Source organism: Carcharodon carcharias, chromosome 13 (assembly GCF_017639515.1).
Source record: "Carcharodon carcharias isolate sCarCar2 chromosome 13, sCarCar2.pri, whole genome shotgun sequence".
Classification (NCBI taxonomy): domain Eukaryota; kingdom Metazoa; phylum Chordata; class Chondrichthyes; order Lamniformes; family Lamnidae; genus Carcharodon; species Carcharodon carcharias.
Window position 1 is genome coordinate 116,273,963 of NC_054479.1, and position 15,409 is coordinate 116,289,371.

The window sequence follows — 15,409 nt, forward strand, 5'->3', positions numbered from 1 at the left end:
TGCTGCTGGAGTTGTGGAGGGGACCTTAGAAACACATTGGGAGACTCTCTGGGACACTTTGTCTAGACTTTACTAAATGTCCAGCAATCCTAATTCTGCAAATTCTCTGAGAACTTCACCTAAAATGAGTGGATGATGCAAAACTCTACCTGATTGGACACCTTATCGGAGTCACCAGGAGAAAGGGAGTGCTTGGTCTTGGGCATCTTGCTAGGGATCTCCCTTAGTCTGGACGTGGAATCGAGGCAATGAGGCTGGGTAGAGCAGTGTTGGCTGCTGCAGGAGAGAGGGATGGGAGGGGGATGTGGATTGTTCTCTTGTGGGGCTGGGACATCCCACCCCACCAGTCCTCCAGTGCTGTGTCTGAGAACCTGTGGACCCTCCATCTCAATCCCTGAGCCATCTTGCTGCTGTGTCAGCCTGTGCACTCCACACCTTCAGCGCAAATGAGTGTGAGGAGCCCACATGGACTGCTCTGTGAAAATTGTATCTAATCAGCACCTGTGTGTTAAACCTTCAAGTGTCTGGTGCTTTTCCAGGCAAATTCAAGTTATGGTAATCAGCAATTAGGACTAAAATTGTGTGCTAAATCCAGACTCTCAAACAGGCATGCCTTATTAGCACTGCACCGTTCTCCAGTGGGCTGGCAGGTGACATTCATCAACTTGAGGTTGTAGAGTCAAAGGTACTTGAGTCATTGGCATGTTAAAGTAATATACCTGCACGGTAGCCCCTCAGTTCTGATGTGAACAATCTGTTACTCCCGGCTGTTGCTGCCATCAGGACTTTGCTGCTGTGTGGACACGTTTATCAAACTCCATCTGGTTTAAATATTACAATGAATATTGCACCCATTTAGTGTCTGTTTTCACTCTTTCACAAGATAACCCAATTGTGATCTAGTGAATCATGGAACAACACCAGTTCTAAATAATTTATAATCCACTTCTACATAAAATATTGAATAGGTGTATAATTTCATGTTTATTAGCATATCGAGTCTAACAATGAGATTTATTGAAACATTTAAATCGACAGTATGATTTACAATATCTGTGGTGCTCTTAAAAATTTTAGTTGGCTAGCCTCCAATGAATGTTCCACAATTTTAATTTTTTCCATATCTATCCTAACAAGCTCTCCCTCTTTATCAAGCGGATGAGGCGCGTCAGCTGTTCCATGGCCACCATCAATGTAACTCCCAATCCACCAGAATAGGAGGCCAGAGAGGGCCCCCTCTCTGAGTTTTCCCTTTGCCCTATAATGACAAGTCAAGCTCCCCTTCTTCCTGCAGAGAAACGTTAGAGTTGGCATCACAGTTTTTTGTCTCTCCACTTGGTGGCACTGTGCATTGGTAGCCTGTGACGATCAAAGACACCAGTCTTCATGTTCTTCTGTACAATATTCAAAGTAACAAGTGTTTTACTTTGAATGATATTGACACCTATCTGTTCATCAGTTTGCAAACGTAAGGCAAAAATGTGTGATTTGGAATCATGAGCACCCTGATCACCCAAATTTATAGCCCTTATAAACATTAGCAGGTGGTTCCAAGAGCAGACTTCTCCTGAATCTGAACTAGACTCAAAACTAGTCCCAGGAGTACCTGTATTCCATAAATTTATAGTATTAATAATTAGTCACATGATGTACTTTGTCATGACTGATTGCTTCCAAGATGCTTGGAAAATGACAACTTTCTTTGTTTTTGTTCTTTGATCCAGGAATTATATCATGATCCTCAAACCATTAAAACTCTGTCTTTGGTGAAAAGCTTTTTTATTAATTTGATGCAATGGCTGCAAATTCAAACTTGTTCACAATTTAACAGCTGTTTCAAATCCCACAACAATTACTTGGATTGTAACTTTAATTATATATTTTAAATATGATTTAGTCTGCCCAGAGTACAGTTGCTTCATTTCAATTTCACTTACATGACGTTAACATAAATATAGTTCACATTCTGGGCACAGCGCGACAGATTTGTACCTTCAGGGTTGATATGCTGAACAAGATTATTGGCTGAGATTCTCCTTTATTTGAAGGAAATTCAATTGTTTATTCAATCCTCTGATAATCACTCAACAACACCCCCACCTCAGCTTCAATTTGCATCTTAGCCATGCTCTAGTCTGTAGCTTTTTGTTTTTATCATTTCTTCATTGCTGGATGTAGAACTTACTCTTCTTCAAAAACCTTTCCTACTTGATCACCTAATAAAGGAAGAACACAATATTCAATAGTCTATTATAGATACCACATTTGTTGGTTGTTCCTATGAAAGCCTGGATTCTAGGATAGAACACACAAACATATTAAAATGACAGAAAGGAGAAGATCAGCTGATCTATCAAGATTGCCTCAAACTCATAGTGACTAGAGACCTCATGATCATGCCCTTCCCTGCCTCACCCCCTCTCTCTTTGACAGCCTTCCATCTCATGAGACAATGGTTTACATCATGATGGTCAACACCGTGTTAAGCATCGCCTGCTGTGGCTCAGGAGCCCCACTCTGGCATGGCACACTCTGCCACATTTGCTGCAGTGGGATGAGAAGGCGCGTGATTTTCTGGCCCATTTTCTCTGCACCCTCTTCTCGACCAGCTGAGCTTTTCCATTCCTGCTCGCCTCTTCCAATGCACCTCCAAACCATCAGCCTCGGAGGTCATGGCCAACAGCGAGTGTCTCCCAGTTGTCTGTGTTAATATCTGCTATCTTCATATTGCACTTGCAGGTGTCCTTGTATTTCCCCACCGCCCCCCCCCCCCCACCCCCCCAGCAGTGACATAATCTGGGAGAGTGGGAGAGGTAAGAAAACCCCAGAGCCAAAAAAAAGTCCTCTTTGAACACCCACCCACCAACCCCCTGATCCCCAGGCAATCAAAACTAGTCAGGAGATCACGTGGAACCTGGGCCAGAGCTGGGATATTGAATGGTAGTAACCAGGCCAGCCCACAGGTTTGCTCTCACTCTTTAAGATCCCTTGTATGCTACCTTTCTAAGTCTTTAGTGCAGAATGCAATTGTGGTCCGAAAAAGAATGAAGAGATTGAAATTTATGGTTCTTGCCATCAATTTAACAGATGTATGGAATTGAAATTCAAACTCTTTCTCAGCGTTTTTTTTTCTGGAAAACGTTGGCTGAGTAATATATCAGCTTGACACAGCAAGGTATGGCAAAGATCTTAAGATAATTTGGAACTTTTATTCTGATTAGATCAATATGTCCCATAAAGTTTGAAAAAATAAATGGGTGAAATTTCAGGTGTTTAGAAGCAGAGCCTGCAAAGGCTTTTGAATGTTATTGTTTCTTTATTCATGTTCCCACTGGGAGCAAATAATTATCCATATGTGAGAAACTCCTCGTAAAAGTGGCAGTTATGACTTCCAATAGTTTCTTAACTTTTACATTACTCCTGCAAATTTATTTTCATTAGCGAAGGTGTTCAACAGAAAGGAAGTAGCGGAGTAATAATTATTTTAATCTCAGAGTTAAGCATTTTAGTGCAAATTGGACATACTGATTTCCACCTAGGATTTTAAGTGCATTTAAAAATAGATTTATCAACTTGTGTGCAACATTGCTAGTTTTAGATGGATCATTATGGAGCTTCTAAGCTAATTACCTGTTCTTGAAACTACATGAACAGCATGTCCTCTGTAACTTCACTATAAAGGCTGGGGCAGAAACATTCAGCTCCATAGTGCCCCTAGTTTCGGAAATGCGCGAGCTAGGTGTTCACAAAAATGGTGGGTGTCCTTACCCAATGACTTCTGGCGAGGTTAGCTCTGGTCTCCAATGCTTTAAGGGTAAAAGATGCAGGATTACACCACCTGCAGCTTATACTTCACACCAAATTACAGGATGAGGGTGAAGTGATTACAAATTACAGGATGAAGGGATTTGGGGAAAGTGCATAAGGCCGGAATATGCCATCATTCTTGGTGGTTTCAGTGACCCCAGTTGCTACAGCCTCAGTGATGGCCACATCAATAATGCTGAGCACAAGCTCATCCAAGAGGATGAGGGTATTCTCCTGGGCCTGTCTACCGCCCATTCTTTGCTGCACTCGTCTGTTGTGTGTCACCTTGCCCTGCAAGAGAGTGAAGATTGTACCAGGGGTGATGTAGCAGTGGTAAGTTTGTGATGGTGAGATATAGCCTATGAATGTTAGATATGAGTCCTGATTGCTGGAGATTGTTGATGGGTGTGGTGTATTGAAAAGAATGTGTGGGGTTTGTGGTAGATGACATTTGAAGTTGCATTCATTAACCTTGACCACTCATGTGGTCATTAAGGTTTTTCCAGGTCTACAGGGCTAGACTCATGGCATTGACTTTGATGGTTATCTACCCCTACAGTCTTTACAGTGCATGCCTGGGGAAAGGCACCTCTTGCACTAAGAGCTCTAATGCTGCATCTGAGAGCCTAGGAGCCCTTCTCTAGCTTACTGCTCCATTGCTCTGTTTTCATGTTACTTACTTTCCCATCCTCTTCAAGCACCTATGGCAGTCAGAATGCACCTCATGTTAAAGAGACACAAGCTGGCTTTAAGGAGTGCAGTCTAGCTTTAATTGATCCTAACCTCCTATGATCTTGGGCCCCCTGCTGAATGTGCAACCAGTCAGCAGTGTATTTAGCTTTGGACTGCACATCAAAATCATGGAGATGAGAAGGCAGCATGAAGCATGTCTGCTGCCTGTAACACGTCCATTGGAGATACGGCAATTGCACATCATGATTCCAACACTTGCAATTGAGCCTTATCAAAAATTTCCCACAGCAAAGTCTCTGCAAGGTGTGAATAACAGTGTTTAAAATCCGTCCTTGCACTGTCCCTCACCACAACCACCCCAAATATGGATGTTATGAAAATTATTCTTTTTGGTGTTGTGCTCTTATATGGAGTATTTATCAAAGAACAAATGCTTCAGGATAGTTTAGGCTGACAAGGAGCTGGCTACTGCATGAGATTGTTCCCTTATGTTGCACATTCTACTTTCCATAATAGGCTACTGCATACTTTACAGATCTGCATCATGGATGAATGTTTAACATTTCCTGAATGTGGGCTCTTGGTGCGACAGGATCCTCACCACAAATTCAAGATTTAGACTAGGTCAAAATGACAGCAAGTAGCAAGTAAAACACCACTACCTGTACACTTAAACCTGGTAAAACTCCTTTACTGTTATTACCAGTGTTGTAAAATATAGTACTTAAATCTAAATACCTTGTAAATCTATTCAGAAAAAAAATATTTAATGATTTACCTTATTGGAGCAGCTTAGGGAATAGGATTTTAGAGATGAGGGGAAATTAGACTTGTCTGACTGGGAAAGAAAGGACATGCTTTCTGAAGAAGTTTGGTAAGTTTAAAAAAAAACTGCAATTTTCATGATTATATAAAATGTATTTTGTTACATATTTTTTACTGAAGATACATACCCATTGACTTCTTTATAAATTTTAAATGGGAATTAGTTGACTTAACTAACAATGAATGATGTAACCAAACATGTTTAATTGAAGACCTGTAAACATTATTACATCTAAATCTTATCCACGTATCTGATAATATGGATTGAAATTCTACTTCTGTTTTCTGCATATCTGTCTGTGCAATTGTAGAATTTTTGCTTTTTATTTTCCAGTACTGAAACCTGGGGCTGAATTTTTGCCCTGAAAGTAGAGTATGGAGGTGGATTGCCCATTAAGGCAAGTTAAAGGCTAAGGTTCCAGTCAGCCTGTGGCATCAGAAACAGGTTAGCTGCCTGGAGCCAGCCTCCCAGCAACAGACCTCCAGGATGCCTTTGAAACCCACTTGCCTACCTGGCCAGAGCAGTGGCTACAGAAGGATATAAAGATATCAGAAAGATATAATCACAATGTTTTTGGAGTTTATAGTAAAATTGAGTAAACGTGGTGTGTGTATTGAATTAGAGGCAGCTAGCCTGGGTGCTTTGATGTGAGAGGAGAAGTTAGGTTTGAAATGTAAACATGGAGGAAATTTAAAGTGTAAGATGAAAGAACATTTGCATTTTAAATAAATTAGACTAGATTTGTTTCAAAGGAGGGGTGAAATGCATCACCTAGCCAGGTGAAGTTTAGAAACTGTGTTTATTTTTCCCCAAAGGTTACTGGTAAACTTAGTGCTATGAGAAGGTTTTATTAACAGGAAGGTAAAATCCAAAGACATACTGAAACAATGGGAATTTGCATTGAAAGGGGAAAATATGTATAAAAGGAGCGAAGGCGGTGTGTAAGGGTAGGCATTGAGATTTTACAAGTGTGAAAACCCTTCAGCATCTACGCTTCATGCTGTCATCTTAAAAGGCTGAAGTTATGAAAACTCACTTTGAATTCGTCTTGTTCAGGGTATCATGTTTCTTTGCCTGGGTCTTTTAAAATGTGTCTTACTGTTGCCCTAACGAAGGTGTAACTGGGAGTTAGATTGATTAAAAGATTTAAAAGTTATTAGTAATTTGTAGATGTATTTAAAAATCATCTCTCTTAATAAATGCTTAATCTAGTTTTTAAGCCTATAAAACTGAGTGGTCTTATTACTACTGAATTCAAGGCACGCATCTCAAAATTTATGCAAACTGCGAAACAAGTTGTGGTAAAACAAAAACAGAATTACCTGGAAAAACTCAGCAGGTCTGGCAGCATCGGCGGAGAAGAAAAGAGTTGACGTTTCGAGTCCTCATGACCCTTCGACAGAACTTGAGTTCGAGTCCAGGAAAGAGCTGAAATATAAGCTGGTTTAAGGTGTGTGCATGTGGGGCGGAGAGACAGAGAGACAGAGAGGTGGAGGGGGGGGTTGTGGTTGTAGGGACAAACAAGCAGTGATAGAAGCAGATCATCAAAAGATGTCAACGACAATAGTACAATAGAACACATAGGTGTTAAAGTTAAAGTTGGTGATATTATCTAAACGAATGTGCTAATTAAGAATGGATGGTAGGGCACTCAAGGTATAGCTCTAGTGGGGTTCTTTTTATTATGGAAATAGGTGGGAAAAGGAAAATCTTTATAATTTATTGGAAAAAAAAAGGAAGGGGGAAACAGAAAGGGGGTGGGGATGGGGGAGGGAGCTCACGACCTAAAGCTGTTGAATTCAATATTCAGTCCGGAAGGCTGTAAAGTCCCTAGTCGGAAGATGAGGTGTTGTTCCTCCAGTTTGCGTTGGGCTTCACTGGAACAATGCAGCAAGCCAAGGACAGACATGTGGGCAAGAGAGCAGGGTGGAGTGTTAAAATGGCAAGCGACAGGGAGGTTTGGGTCATTCTTGCGGACAGACCGCAGGTGTTCTGCAAAGCGGTCGCCCAGTTTACGTTTGGTCTCTCCAATGTAGAGGAGACCACATTGGGAGCAACGAATGCAGTAGACTAAGTTGGGGGAAATGCAAGTGAAATGCTGCTTCACTTGAAAGGAGTGTTTGGGTCCTTGGACGGTGAGGAGAGAGGAAGTGAAGGGGCAGGTGTTGCATCTTTTGCGTGGGCATGGGGTTGTGCCATAGGAGGGGGTTGAGGAATAGGGGGTGATGGAGGAATGGACCAGGGTGTCCCGGAGGGAGCGATCCCTACGGAATGCCGATAAGGGGGGTGAAGGGAAGATGCGTTTGGTGGTGGCATCATGCTGGAGTTGGCGGAAATGGCGGAGGATGATCCTTTGAATGCGGAGGCTGGTGGGGTGATAAGTGAGGACAAGGGGGACCCTATCATGTTTCTGGGAGGGAGGAGAAGGCGTGAGGGCGGATGCGCGGGAGATGGGCCGGACACGGTTGAGGGCCCTGTCAACGACCGTGGGTGGAAAACCTCGGTTAAGGAAGAAGGAGGACATGTCAGAGGAACTGTTTTTGAATGTAGCATCATCGGAACAGATGCGACGGAGGCGAAGGAACTGAGAGAATGGGATGGAGTCCTTACAGGAAGCGGGGTGTGAGGAGCTGTAGTCGAGATAGCTGTGGGAGTCGGTGGGTTTGTAATGGATATTGGTGGACAGTCTATCACCAGAGATTGAGACAGAGAGGTCAAGGAAGGGAAGGGAAGTGTCAGAGATGGACCACGTGAAAATGATGGAGGGGTGGAGATTGGAAGCAAAATTAATAAATTTTTCCAAGTCCTGACGAGAGCATGAAGCGGCACCAAAGTAATCATCGATGTACCGGAGAAAGAGTTGTGGAAGGGGGCCGGAGTAGGACTGTAACAAGGAATGTTCCACATACCCCATAAAGAGACAGGCATAGCTGGGGCCCATGCGGGTACCCATAGCCACACCTTTTATTTGGAGGAAGTGAGAGGAGTTGAAGGAGAAATTGTTCAGCGTGAGAACAAGTTCAGCCAGACGGAGGAGAGTAGTGGTGGATGGGGATTGTTCAGCTTCTTCCTCGAACAGAGGCCTAAGGGCCCTCAGACCATCCTGGTGGGGGATGGAGGTGTAGAGGGATTGGACGTCCATGGTGAAGAGGAAGCGGTTGGGGCCAGGGAACTGGAAATTGTTGATGTGATGTAAGGTGTCAGAGGAATCACGGATGTAGGTGGGAAGGGACTGGACAAGGGGAGAGAGAAGGGAGTCAAGATAACGAGAAATGAGTTCTGTGGGGCAGGAGCAAGCTGAGACGATCGGTCTACCGGGGCAGTTCTGTTTGTGGATTTTGGGTAGGAGATAGAAGCGGGCCGTCCGAGGTTGGGCGACTATCAGGTTGGAAGCTGTGGGAGGAAGATCCCCAGAGGAGATGAGGTCAGTGACAGTCCTGGAAACAGTGGCTTGATGTTCAGTGGTGGGGTCATGGTCCAGGGAGAGGTAGGAGGAAGTGTCTGCGAGTTGACGCTCAGCCTCCGCGAGGTAGAGGTCAGTGCGCCAGACAACAACAGCACCACCCTTGTCAGCGGGTTTGATGACAATGTCAGGGTTGGACCTGAGAGAATGGAGTGCAGTAAGTTCAGAGAGAGACAGGTTAGAATGGGTGAGAGGAGCAGAGAAATTGAGACGACTAATGTCGCGCCGACAGTTCTCAATGAAAAGATCGAGAGAAGGTAAGAATCCAGAGGGAGGGGTCCAGGTGGAGGGAGAATATTGGAGATGGGTAAAAGGATCCGTTGAACTGGGAGAGGACTCCTGCCCAAAGAAGTGAGCCCGGAGACGAAGACGGCGGAAGAAGAGTTCAGTATCATGCCGAGCCCGAAATTCATTGAGGTGAGGGCGTAAGGGTATGAAACTAAGTCCTTTGCTGAGCACTGAACGTTCAGCATCGGAGAGGGGAAGGTCAGGGGGTATAGTGAATACACGGCTGGGGTTGGGACTGGAAGAAAGGGTGGGGACGGAGGGACAGGCAGGGGTGGAGGGTCCTAGACTGGTGTTGGTGTCGTTCCTTAGCACTTGAGAGAAAGAGAAAAAGTTTCTTGTTGAGGCGTCGGATGAGCCGAAGGATAAAATGAAACTGGGGGCACACGCAGCTTTGAAAAAGGGTACGGCGGTGCTGCTGGAGGGAGAGGTCGAGTGTGTTCATATGGCGGCGCATGGCACTGAGAGTGGATTTCAGAATGTGACGGGAACAGCAGTCCGAGAAACGTTTTATGTCCCGGAGATACCTGTAATCCTGGGTGGGTTCGAAACATGAGGGGTGGAATTTCAGTTGAAATCCACGTGGGGTAAGTCGGAGACGGAGACAGTCACTGAGAAAGGAGATATGGCTGTGAAAGCGGGTTTTAGTAAACACCTTGTCAAACACTAGGAGGGAAATGGAAAGCAATGAAGGTGAACAAGGCAATAGAGAGATACGGAAATCTTGTCGCAGAGAGGAACAGAACTTCTTCAAGGAGGTAGGCATTTCTTGAAGAGCAGTGGCAGTCAATTAAACACAGAGATAAAAACAAAAAAACTGTGGATGCTGGAAATCCAAAGCAAAAACAGAATTACCTGGAAAAACTCAGCAGGTCTGGCAGCATCGGCGGAGAAGAAAAGAGTTGACGTTTCGAGTCCTCATGACCCTTCGACAGAACTTGAGTTCGAGTCCAGGAAAGAGCTGAAATATAAGCTGGTTTAAGGTGTGTGTGTGGGGGGCGGAGAGACAGAGAGACAGAGAGGTGGAGGGGGGGGTTGTGGTTGTAGGGACAAACAAGCAGTGATGGAAGCAGATCATCAAAAGATGTCAACGACAATAGTACAATAGAACACATAGGTGTTAAAGTTAAAGTTGGTGATATTATCTAAACGAATGTGCTAATTAAGAATGGATGGTAGGGCACTCAAGGTATAGCTCTAGTGGGGTTTTTTTTTATAATGGAAATAGGTGGAAAAAGGAAAATCTTTATAATTTATTGGAAAAAAAAAGGAAAGGGGGAAACAGAAAGGGGGTGGGGATGGGGGAGGGAGCTCACGACCTAAAGCTGTTGAATTCAATATTCAGCCCGGAAGGCTGTAAAGTCCCTAGTCGGAAGATGAGGTGTTGTTCCTCCAGTTTGCATTGGGCTTCACTGGAACAATGCAGCAAGCCAAGGACAGACATGTGGGCAAGAGAGCAGGGTGGAGTGTTAAAATGGCAAGCGACAGAGAGGTTTGGGTCATTCTTGCGGACAGACCACAGGTGTTCTGCAAAGCGGTCGCCCAGTTTACGTTTGGTCTCTCCAACGTAGAGGAGACCACATTGGGAGCAACGAATGCAGTAGACTAAGTTTCCGCCAACTCCAGCATGATGCCACCACCAAAGTCATCTTCCCTTCACCCCCCTTATCGGCATTCCGTAGGGATCGCTCCCTCCGGGACACCCTGGTCCACTCCTCCATCACCCCCTACTCCTCAACCCCCTCCTATGGCACAACCCCATGCCCACGCAAAAGATGCAACACCTGCCCCTTCACTTCCTCTCTCCTCACCGTCCAAGGACCCAAACACTCCTTTCAAGTGAAGCAGCATTTCACTTGCATTTCCCCCAACTTAGTCTACTGCATTCGTTGCTCCCAATGTGGTCTCCTCTACATTGGAGAGACCAAACGTAAACTGGGCGACCGCTTTGCAGAACACCTGCGGTCTGTCCGCAAGAATGACCCAAACCTCCCTGTCGCTTGCCATTTTAACACCCCACCCTGCTCTCTTGCCCACATGTCTGTCCTTGGCTTGCTGCATTGTTCCAGTGAAGCCCAACGCAAACTGGAGGAACAACACCTCATCTTCCGACTAGGGACTTTACAGCCTTCCGGACTGAATATTGAATTCAACAACTTTAGGTCGTGAGCTCCCTCCCCCATCCCCACCCCCTTTCTGTTTCCCCCTTCCCTTTTTTTTTTCCAATAAATTATAAAGATTTTCCTTTTCCCACCTATTTCCATTATAAAAAGAACCCCACTAGAGCTATACCTTGAGTGCCCTACCATCCATTCTTAATTAGCACATTTGTTTAGATAATATCACCAACTTTAACTTTAACACCTATGTGTTCTATTGTACTATTGTCGTTGACATCTTTTGATGATCTGCTTCTATCACTGCTTGTTTTTCCCTACAACCACACCACCCCCCCCCTCCACCTCTCTGTCTCTCTGTCTCTCCGCCCCCCACACACACACCTTAAACCAGCTTATATTTCAGCTCTTTCCTGGACTCGAACTCAAGTTCTGTCGAAGGGTCATGAGGACTCGAAACGTCAACTCTTTTCTTCTCCGCCGATGCTGCCAGACCTGCTGAGTTTTTCCAGGTAATTCTGTTTTTGTTTTGGATTTCCAGCATCCGCAGTTTTTTTGTTTTTAAACAAGTTGTGGTATTTGTTTCAAGTTTCCTTTACCTGAAATGGCAGGCTGTAAATCCTTCTGTGTCAGAGGGCCTCTTATTGGCTTCCTTAATTGAACAGCAAGCACCCCCTCTGGCCACTGATTGGTCAATTCAGGGAAAATCAGAGTTACAATTCCCCACATAGCATGGAGTGAGCCCCCATTTGTCCCCAACTTCAGGGCTGTGATCCAAAATCCAAATTTTTATCCCAAAATTGTTTTTTGAACAATAAGAAAATTTTGATATGAATCATAATAGAATATGCTGGGTTTTACACCCCTGCCCCCAACAGCATTAAATCTAGCAGGTGCCCTCCCCACCACCAACCTGCCCACCCCCACCCCTAACATAGCTATACCAGAAAATTAATATCCACTTAAGGGCCTCATCCCTCTGCCACTCAAATTTAACAGGCACCTGGAGAGATACACCCAGGTTTCCCTAGGTGAGCAGGTGGTGGGCCAGTGGGGGTTCCTCCTTAACTGGTTCTCTGGACCCATTGGAGGGCCCCCTAAGGTCTAACCTGCACTCCTCACAGACCCTCAAACACTTAAAGTTCTGATCCATGACAGGTGTCATCCTCATCACCCAAGTACAGTACCAGCAGTAGCCACTGCTCTCTTTGGCACTACCAATACATCAGGAGCTGCCAGTTTGATTGGCTAGCAGCTCTGAGGGTGGAAACCCTGCCTCTAACCTATTAATGATCAACGAGCTGTTAAATGACTGCAGGGCAGCTGTTCTTTGGGTGGTCTTCCCCCAGAATCACAGTGCAGAAGAGGCCCTTCGGCCCATCAAGTCTGCACCAACACGTGAGAAACACCTGACCTACCTACCTAATCCCATTTGCCAGCACTTGGCCCATAGCCTTGAATGTTATGACGTGCCAAGTGCTCATCCAGGTACTTTTTAAAAGATGTGAGGCAACCTGCCTCCACCACCCTCCCAGGCAGTGCATTCCAGACCATCACCACCCTCTGGGTAAAAAAAGATTTTCCTCACATCCCCCCTAAACCTCCTGCCCCTCACTTTGAACTTATGCCCCCTTGTGACTGACCCTTCAACTAAGGGGAACAGCTGCTCCCTATCCACCCTGTCCATGCCCCTCAATCTTGTACACTTCGATCAGGTTGCCCCTCAGTCTTCTCTGCTCCAATGAAAACAACCTGAGTCTATCCAACCGCTCTTCATAACTTAAATGTTTCGTCCCAGGCAACATCTTGGTGAATCTCCTCTGCACCCCCTCCAGTGCAATCACATCCTTCCTATAATGTGGCGACCAGAACTGCACACAGTACTCCAGCTGTGGCCTCACCAAGGTTCTATACAACTCCAACATGACCTCCCTACTTTTGTAATCTATGCCTTGATTGATAAAGCCAAGTGTCCCATATGCCTTTTTCATCACCCCACTAACCTGCCTCTCCACCTTCGGAGATCTATGGACACACACGCCAAGGCCCCTTTGTTCTTCAGAACTTCCTAGTGCCATGCCATTCATTGAATACTTCCTTATCAAATTACTCCTTCCAAAGTGCATCACCTCACACTTTTCAGGGTTAAATACCATCTGCCACTTATCTGCCCATTTGACCATCCCGCCTATATCTTCCTGTAGCCCAAGACACTCAACCTCACTGTTAACCACCGCGCCAATCTTTGTGTCATCCACAAACTTACTAATCCTACCCTCCACAGTCATCTATGTCGTTTATATAAATGACAAATAATAGGGGGCCGAGCACAGATCCCTGTGGTACGCCACTGGACACTGGCTTCCACTAAAGCATCCTTCTGTCATCACCCTCTGCCTCCTACAACTAAGCCAATTTTGAATCCACCTTATCAAATTATCCTGTATCCCATGTGCATTTGCCTTCTTTATAAGTCTCCCACGTGGGACCATGTCAAAGGCTTTGCTGAAATCCATAAGAACTACATCAACTGCACTACCCTCATCTACACACCTGGTCACCTCCTCAAAAAATTCAATCAAATTTGTTAGGCATGACCTCCCTCTGACAAAGCTATGCTGACTATCCCTGATCAAACCTTGCCTCTCCAAGTGGAGATAGATTCTCTCCTTCCGAAATTTCTCCAATAGTTTCCCTACCACTGACGTGAGACTCACTGGCCTGTAGTTCCCTGGCTTATCTCTACGACCCTTCTTAAATAGTGGAACCACATTAGCTGTTCTCCAGTCGTCTGGCACCTCCCCAGTGGCCAGAGGGGAATTAAAAATTTGGGTCAGGCCCCCTGCGATCTCCTCCCTCAGCAGTCTGAGACACAACTACCTGACTTTTTAGCTGAAGTGGCTAGGGACCACAATGTCCCTGAATAATTCAGCCCTTTGTTTGGATTCCTTTGTGTAAAATTCGTTTTTATTTACTGCAAAAACAGATCTTTATAGCAGAGGAAGTGACAGGTGTAATTTAAATAACAGCTGGTTATGACACAAACCCCTGGTGTACCTGCCCATTGTGAATGTGTTTCGTGCCACAAAAGAGCAAAGAAATTTAACAAAATCCTACCTGCATGACAATTGTCTTTCTAACTCCCATAGTCAATGTTAACCTGCTAGAGGTCATATTTATTGTGACATAGCTATTTAGTGAACTGAAGGTTAATGTAAAAACCTGAACCTCATTTTGCAGCCAAGTACTGATAATTTCACTAGCATAAAAATCTATGAAGTTCTGGTATTCTGCTCCTCCTCCTGTTTCAAATGGGAAAAAAGTGATTTCTAGCAACATTCTAAGAGCCTCTTCCTTTCTGAAAAATACTTTCTTTGAGGAGAGCAGAATCAGACGAACTGTACACCATTTTTGTTGCAATTCCATAATTTACGAGAGACCCACTAACACATTCTTTGGCCAGATTTGCATTACAGCATTGTGTTTGTGTCAGGAAATTACAGTGTTGTGTTTGTCAGGAAATTAAAAGCTGTTTGCCACAATGCAGGGACAGTTTCTGACCACAGCTCTGTTTACACTGGAATGCAATGCAATTCAACAAACGCAAATTTCAACAAAATTCCTACCCATTGGCCATCAGAGGCCCATCCAGCTCAAAATATGATGCAGGCCTCAAAGTAGTTGGTAATGCACTAGCCTAAAACGTGTGAACAGGGCTACGGTTAAAGAGCAGGGGAATGGAATTAGCTAAATTAGTCAGTTAGCATGGTCTCAGCAGGCCAAATGACCCCCTCCTGTGTTCAAACCATTCTATGGTTACTTAAATCAGGGTCCTTCGATGTGATGCTCATGGATAATTGCTAGCATCATGCGCTCTCCTGCCAGCAGAAAACGCTGGAAAAAACACAGCTCTGGCAGCTCTCCCTGTAGAGAGAGAGAGAGAGAGAGAAAGAGTTAACGTTTTGAGCCCAACATGACACTTCTTCAGCACCTAAGGTTTTTTTTTAATTCTGTTGGCCCAAGACGAACAGGAGTGCTTCCTTTGACTTCACAAAAATAGATTGGCTTTCTACCTATCCCTGTGCAGCCTCTCCCATGGGATCCCCTAAGCTGATGTTTGGGCCCTCTTCACCTCCAAACCCAACCACAGTTTGCAAGTTGAACTACTGGCCCTTCAATTTCCCACCCTCCCTGGCAAGCAAGTTGCCTTAGACCTGC

General features: G+C 44.8%; 1 pseudogene; it reads left to right on the plus strand.

Annotated features, from left to right (window-relative positions):
* Positions 1-606: 606 nt before the first annotated feature.
* On the plus strand, positions 607-806 carry LOC121286579 (annotated as a pseudogene).
* The last annotated feature ends 14,603 nt before the right edge of the window (positions 807-15,409 follow it).